Consider the following 7352-nt stretch of genomic DNA (forward strand, 5'->3'; position numbering starts at 1 on the left):
AACTCTTCACTTCCTCACTCCTCACTCCACCTCCTCACTCCTCACCTCCTCACTTCCTCACCTCCTCACTCCTCACCTCCTCACTCCTCACCTCCTCACTTCCTCACCTCCTCACCTCCTCACTCCTCACCTCCTCACTCCTCACTTCCTCACCTTCCTCAACCTCCTTTCCTCCTCACTCTCAGCTGCTATTTTCTGCAAAGCCTGGGCTTCACTCTGCTGCTCCTAGCTTGCCTTTTCTTAGTCAACAGTGAATCACAGGCCAGCTGCAGCATCCTCATATTGTGATGTAACTCGGGGAAGGGCTGGACACAGAACTTGTACCATGCCTTCTGTCACTGAGAGTAAAACAGAGCTGTGGGGGTCTCAGCGTCCCCCACTGCACAGCAGCTCCCAAGCTGCAGGGAGAGTGGGAGTGCACGGGCACCAAACTGCGCCTCTCAGGGGTGTTGCAGCGGATTTTTTAATAAATGTTTTCTACTTCTTTATTCTAGGTCCCGGAAGAACTGGCCCTTACCCTCCATCTCTGGCTCTGTCTGCTCCCTCTACTCCCCAGGCCTTGCTGTCAGCACCTGCAGCAGAGCTGTCCCTGCTGTGGTCCGGGGAAAGTCCCAGCTGGGCCCTCCGTTGCACATCCATCCCTGGGTTGGGCATCCAGGGCATCGAGTCTACAAAAAATGCATCCATTTCACCTCCAAGTCAGCTCTGTGCACACCAAGCTGTGTACAGGAGAGGCCACCTTAGAAAGCCTGGGTACCCACGCAGCCTTCCATGAAGCCCCACCTACATGGCTGCTTTAGGTTCTCATCATCCTGTGCTCACCAGGAAGGCTGGCAGATCCACACCGGAAACCATGGGCTGGGGAGAAGCAGGGCCTTGGTGCTAGAGAGATCTGCTCAAGCATCCTTCTGCAAGCCCTGTGACAAAGGAGTGAGCAGCCTCAGGGGCGGGACAGGTGCTCAGGAGAGAGCTGGATGCGTGCAGAACCTGGAGAGAGCCAGAGGAGGGATTGGCCACAAAGAAGCCCATCGCCTGCCAGCACTGACGTGGACGTTGGGACAAGGTCAACCCCCAGCCCAGGGCTCCTCCCGCTGCCCTCAGCCTGTCCTGCTGTGCACCGTTCGCCTGGGCAGGGCTACAGATGTGCCCTGCGTGCTTGTGCAGAGGCGCTCCCTGGAGCCACCTCACCAGCCCTGGCTCCCAGTGCTCACTGGGTCCCCACTGCAGCAATGGAGCAGCAAGGAGACCAGTTTGGGGCCATCTAGACCCACCCCATCCTGCAGCATCTCAGTTGCATGCTGAATTGGGCACGTTCTGCAAACTCTATGAGCCTGTTTCCTCGCCTGTACAATGGGGATAGCAGGATTCCTGGGGACAGCCCAAGGCACAGCTGCCCTTCAGAAAATGCTGGTAAACAGTGTAAAATAGAGCTGGGAAAGATAAAAAACAGAGCCAGCATCCAGAGCAGAGCCTGCCCATCGTTGGTGTTTATGTCGCCGTAGCAGCGACCAGGCAGGTGACTTGCTCCTGGGGGCAGGCCCCCATCAAATGACCTCCCAGGATGAAGTGCAGATCCCACCCCTTAGTCCCCAGAACTCCTCACCTTGCAGGCCACTCCTCACACCAGGTCCTCTTCCCTGCAGGTTTCTGCTGGTGGCCCAGCCCTCCAGATTCCTCACTCCCACGCCTCGGCCCGAGAATCCTTCTGGAAACACAAGGTGAGCACCTGTGACATGCAGATCCCGCAGGGTCTTTTCCACATCAGCCCCGTGCCAGATGCTGTGGTTTGCCTCTCTACAGGTGGGAAATGGAGACCCAGAGCGGTCAGGAGGCAGCTCCAGGGAGGCAGAGCTCCAAGCCACACTTGTACCTGTCTGTCTCCAAAACCCACAGGTGTCCTTTCCAGGGGGAGGGTGCCCGAGTGTCCCTGAGGCCCAGCAGGTGACTGTGTCAGGAGATCTGAGCAGCCCTGGCCCTGGTGTAAAGAAAGCCTGGGACTCTCTCACCAGAACCTGAGGGGTAGATTGTTGGCAGAGGCAGGGGCAGACACAGAGCAGAGAGGTGGCCCAGAGGCACCTGACACTTAGGAGCGTGGATGCTGACTCTGCTGGGGGCTTTGTCCCTGAGTGAAAGTCACTAAGCCATTGTCATGTCTTAAAGCATACATCTCAGAATCTCGGGGTTTGGAGAAGACTTTGGGGACCTCAGTCCCCGCCCTCCCATGCTTCCTCCCCAGCTGGAGTCCCACCTCCGCACCTCCCCACCTCCTCGTTGTCCTCGGAGTCCTTGGCTGGCCTCTCTCAGCCCCCTGGGAAACTCACAACATTCGCAGCCCCATATCCCAGAACAAGCAGCTGGGCCTGTCCCTGGGGTGGTGGGACCTATGCTGGCTCCACAGCTATGGGACAGGATCTGGGTTTCCGGGTGTCCGCCCTTCTCTGAAGAATATGTACCCATCATGGTAAAACCATAAAATCCTCCCCATATGACAACTCTGATGGCAGCTGTGGGCCACCGAGCCCTTTCTCGATCCCCTGTGCCCACACTTGGCCCAGAGCATCACACCTAATCCTTCCCGTAGTGTGTGCCGTTAGTACGAGCCCCGTATCATGGATAAGAGGCACAGAAGCAGAGTGCTGTTGGCCTGTGCCCTGGTCGCAGCCCGGGGTTCCCTGGTCATCCTGATGCCAAAGCTTACCACCTTCCCTGTGCTGTCCCCTCTCAGAAAGCCGCCTGCAATGCACCTGTGTGTGTTAGTGGGGCGGCGCACGTGTGCCTGGGAGACGTGCCTGTGTCGCTGTGGAGGACATCGGAACTCACCCCCTCCTGCAGGAGGCAGCCTGAGACTTCTGGCTCATCTCTATTCTGGCCGGCAGGAGCCGGCCCTTGTCGAGGCTATCTCAGCTGCTAGAGCTGGGCTTCGGGTGTGAGCCTGTGCCTGGGACATGGGCGAATCCACAGCAGAGCCAGTGCATGCCCGGCCTCAGAGCCTCCTGTGTGATGCGAGTCCTTACCAGCTCCAAGAGTGGCTCAGCTCTCGGGAGAGGTCACCTCCGCCTTAGGCTCAGCTCAGCCAGACAGGCTAGCCTCTTACACTGCACACAGTAGGTGCTCAACAGGGAGTTTTTGGTTAATAAATTAATGATGGAAAGAGGAAGAGAAAGGAAGACAGGGAGGAAGGAAGGGAGGGAGGAAAAGAGGGAGGGAGAAAAAGAGGAATGGAGGGAGGGAGGAAGGGAGGGGGGAAAGAAGGGAGGGAGGAAGGGAGGGAGGAAGGGAGGGAGGAAGGGAGGGAGGAAGGGAGGGAGGGAGGCGGACAAGGGGAGGGAGGAAGGGAGGGAGGGGAAAAGGGGAGGGAGAAAGTGAGAAAGGGAGGGAGGGAGAGAGGGAAGGAGAAAGGGAGGAAGGGAGGGAGAAAGGGAGGCAGGAGGAAAGAGGGGAGGGAGGGAGGGAGGGAGAGAGAAAGGGAGGAAATACTCTTTGTCCCAGCAGCCTTCTCTGAGCAAGGCCCTGGAAGACACAGGTCTCTGCTCTGTGGCTCTGGGCATGGCTGGGTCCATGGAGGTCCACAAGGGCTCAAGCAGGGTGTCCTGGAACCACAACAGCAGGAAGGGGGCTGTGACCAGGGCAGAGGCCCCTTGGACAGTGACCCTGAGGCAGTTCTCCAGGGACACAGGGTCAGGACAGGAGTCAGGATGAAGGAGGCAGTGCAGACAGGAAAGCTGGCCTGGACCCAGCCTCCTGCATATCAGTGCGGCTGCAGCCCTCAGCCTCCACCTCCCTACAGCCCTCCTGTGCCACAGGCTCCGAGATCACAGCCTTCTCCAGGTCCATGTGAGAGGGCCCTAGTACTGGGGAAAAGAGCGGTAGCAGCATTACATGTGCAATTGGGAATATTATGAAAATTATTGATATTTATAAAAAGACTATTTTTTTCCAATCCTGTCTCTGTGAAAAGCCACGGGTCACTTTTTCCTGTGCCTGGAGTCTCCTCTGCAATGGAAGAAGGCAAGGATCCTTGGAGGGCCGCCAACTCCACATCCTAGGGAGGAAATATCCAGAAACACCTAGAACATCCTGTTTTGCCAGAAGCAAGGATGCTTTCCAGACACCAGGGGTTGTTCCAGAAGGACAAAGCATCCTGTTTGAAGGCTCTCCCTCCTGCCAAGTTATAATAATCTGAGCACAAAAACAATAATAATTACAACACTGATTAATTAAATCAGTTGAGTTTCAGAAGAGCTCTGGGTCCATAAGCCTCCTCACAGGAGGGAAGTTAACACACAGGGTGCCACCCCTCATGGTGCGGGCTGCAGACTTCCTCCCTAGGGAGGAAACCAGGCCAGGGCTGCCCTGCTGGACCCACCCCAAGCCCAGCTGGGAAGGTGCTCCAGGAATCTGTTCCGGCCTGTGCCACATCCAGGCTTGGATGGGGCTGGAGATACTGGCCTTGCATCCTTCTCACTCCTCTCCACTCCACGTAGGCTGGACCTGCACCTGCCAGGTGGCCATGGCCTCAGTGTGGGAGCAACATGGGGAGACCTGGGTCCCTGAGTGGCCATGACCATCGACCTAGAACAGTCAGCTCAGGACTGTTATGTGGGAGCAGCAATCATCCAGCTCCTTCGAGCTGCTGCCTCCAAGGGTCTCGTCATTCCATTATGGATACAGCCTCGGGAAATGGTGATGGCAAAGGGGCTCATACAACATGGCCCATTTTTATTAATTTTAATAAAAATTTTATTAATTGAATATACATGGGTAGTTCATTTGTTGAACCAAGCTTCTATCTGCTTATAAAGATTGGATATACGTTTGGTTTTCTGTCTAAGAGGAGAAGAGTGTTTGTTTGCAGGAAACCGAGACACCAGTGTCTGTGTTAAGAGTAGGAAGGTAAGGTCTGCTCCAAAACCTACTCCTACATCCCAGAGACCACGATGCCCCCGGGGTGGCCCATCTGAGCCCACATCCCAAAAGGCAGAGCTTGTTCACAGGCTCCGTCCTTCAGCACCCAAGACAGGACCCCTGCCAGTGCTAATGACCAGTCCACATATAACAGTCTGGGCCAGGGAACCCCAGGAAGGAAAACCACAAAGAACTGCCATGGACTGAAGGTTTGCATCCCCCGCAGATCCCCTGTGGGATGTGGTATTGGTCTGTTATCACACTGCCAATGAAGACATACCTGAGACTGGGTAAGTTACTAAAAAAAAAAAAAAAAAAAAAAAAAGAGGTTTAATTGACTCATACTTCCACATGGCTGGGGAGGCCTCAGGAAACTTACAATCATGGCAGAAGGGGAAGCAGACATGTCCTTCTTCACATGACAGCAGTAAGGAGAAGTGTGGAGCAAAAGAGGGGACAGCCCCTTATAAAACCATCAGATTTCCTGAGAGCTCAGTCACTATCACGAGAACAGCAGCATGGAGGTAACCACCCCCATGATTCAATTACCTCCCACCAGGTCTCTCCCACAACACATGGGGATTATGGGAACTATAATTTAAGATGAGATTTGGGTGGGGACACAGCCAAACCATATCACATGTATTGAGAGGTGAGCACTTTGTGAGGTGATTAGGGTCAGATGAGGTCCTGAGGGTGGGACCCCACAGTGGTCCCTTATGAGAAGAGCCTCCAGGGAGATGGCCTCTCTCCACCATGTGAGGACACAGCAAGAAGACGCCATCTGCAAATCAGGAAGGGAGCCCTCAGCAGACACCAAATCTGCCAGCCCCTTGCTCTTGGACTTCCCAGCCTCCAGAACTGTGAGAAATAAAGAGCTATTATTTAAGGTCCCCGTCTGTGGTATTCTTATAGCAGCCCAAATTGACTCAGACAGACACACATCCTAAAGAAAACACCAGGGTGCAAAACAGAGGAAGATGGGAACCCAAAGAGTCTATCAGCAGAAACCGTGAACTTGAACAATGAAAGGAAGCTCAGCTGCACAGGAGCTGCAGGTCTGGGAGACACTCCAGGTCCATGTCATGTTCACCAGACTCCATGGACACCCTGCAGGACCAGAGGAGGTATCGATGAAGGCAGGTGTTACTGTAACACCAAAATGTCACCCAGGAGTGGTGACTCCGGGAGACAGGAGGACAGGGAGGCAGAGGGGGAGGTGGGCAGGAGAAGGGGAAGGAGGTAACAAAGAACTGATACGACAATGAAATGAATATTAACAGGCCACTATGTCACCGGATTTTTAGTCCTGAAATCCAAACCGTGTGTTCTGCTTTTTGCAGTGTTGAAAGCAATAAGGAGCTAGATAGATTTCTTCCGTGATTTTAATTGAATGTTTAGAAGAGTTTGATTGTAATCAATGTTTAAATATCTGGGGAAATGTAATCTGCTGAATTCCTGTTTTGATGTATTAGTCATGTAAGCCCTGTGTAAACATTTGGAGGAACGTTGGCTGTTTGATGTCTTCAAGGATATTCGTCATTTATAGATTCAGAGAAGTGAGGCAGAGGAAAGGCCCCTCCTGGACGCCCAGGTCCCTTGGCTTGTAGATTCCCCGACTGTGTGAACCCACACTACCCACACCGCCCACCCCATCCCGCTGTTCTCCCGCTTGCAGCACCCCCAGAAAGCTCTTCCTTGACACTGGCCCCCACTCAGCCAGGTGGAGACCATGCCGGAGCCTTGACCCCTGGCCTCACCCTCACTGCCTCCAGCCCCCCATGCGGGGCTGGGCTCCTTGATGGCAGTGACAGTGCTGGGCACTGAAGCCCCACGGTGAAAACGAAGGTGTGAGTGGGTGAATGAGTGATTGATGGAACAGTAGAAGGAGAACTTCGTAAAGCAAAGAAGTAGCCTGGCGATGCCCCCAAGCTGGTCTACACCTTCCACACATCCCCATCAGAATCCCAGCTGATTTTGTTATAGAGTCAGCTGGGGACGGAATGATTCTAGAACACATGTGGAAATGCACGGGCCCAGAAGAGCCAAGGGAATCTTGAGAAAGAGGAACTAAGCAGGAGGACTCCAGCTTCTAAGCCGAGCACACAGCGACAGCAGCAAGGCAGCATGGAGTGGCACAGGCAGAGACGGCCAGACTGGTGCAGCAGACCTGAGGGCCACACACGGGCCCATTGTCTCTGTCCACTGACTTTCAACGTGGTTGCCAAGGCCAGTCTGATGGGGAAAGAATCATCTCTTCCAGGAGGAGCCTGGACCAGGGTGCGTGGCTCGGCGGCTCACCAGAGGCCTAACAAACATCAACCCAGGCCAGTTCTACAGCCACCCAGTGAGCTCCTGCCCTGAGCCAGGCACCAGAGGAACAGGGTGGAACCAGACAGCCCCCAGGAGGCCACAGTCTAGCCTAGGAGTATCACTGGAATAGAGTG

The 7352-nt window shown here is 54.7% G+C and overlaps 1 long non-coding RNA gene across 1 annotated transcript; it reads left to right on the forward strand.

Annotated features, from left to right (window-relative positions):
• Positions 1–378: 378 nt before the first annotated feature.
• On the forward strand, positions 379–4756 carry LOC108522743 (uncharacterized). Its single transcript, XR_001883591.1, has 3 exons — positions 379–1063; positions 1644–1718; positions 4485–4756. It is a non-coding gene; the product is annotated as an uncharacterized LOC108522743 (long non-coding RNA).
• Positions 4757–7352: the final 2596 nt, after the last annotated feature.

The sequence above is a fragment of the Rhinopithecus bieti genome, unplaced genomic scaffold, assembly GCF_001698545.2.
Source record: "Rhinopithecus bieti isolate Rb0 unplaced genomic scaffold, ASM169854v2 scaffold_68244, whole genome shotgun sequence".
NCBI classification, from domain to species: Eukaryota; Metazoa; Chordata; class Mammalia; order Primates; family Cercopithecidae; genus Rhinopithecus; species Rhinopithecus bieti.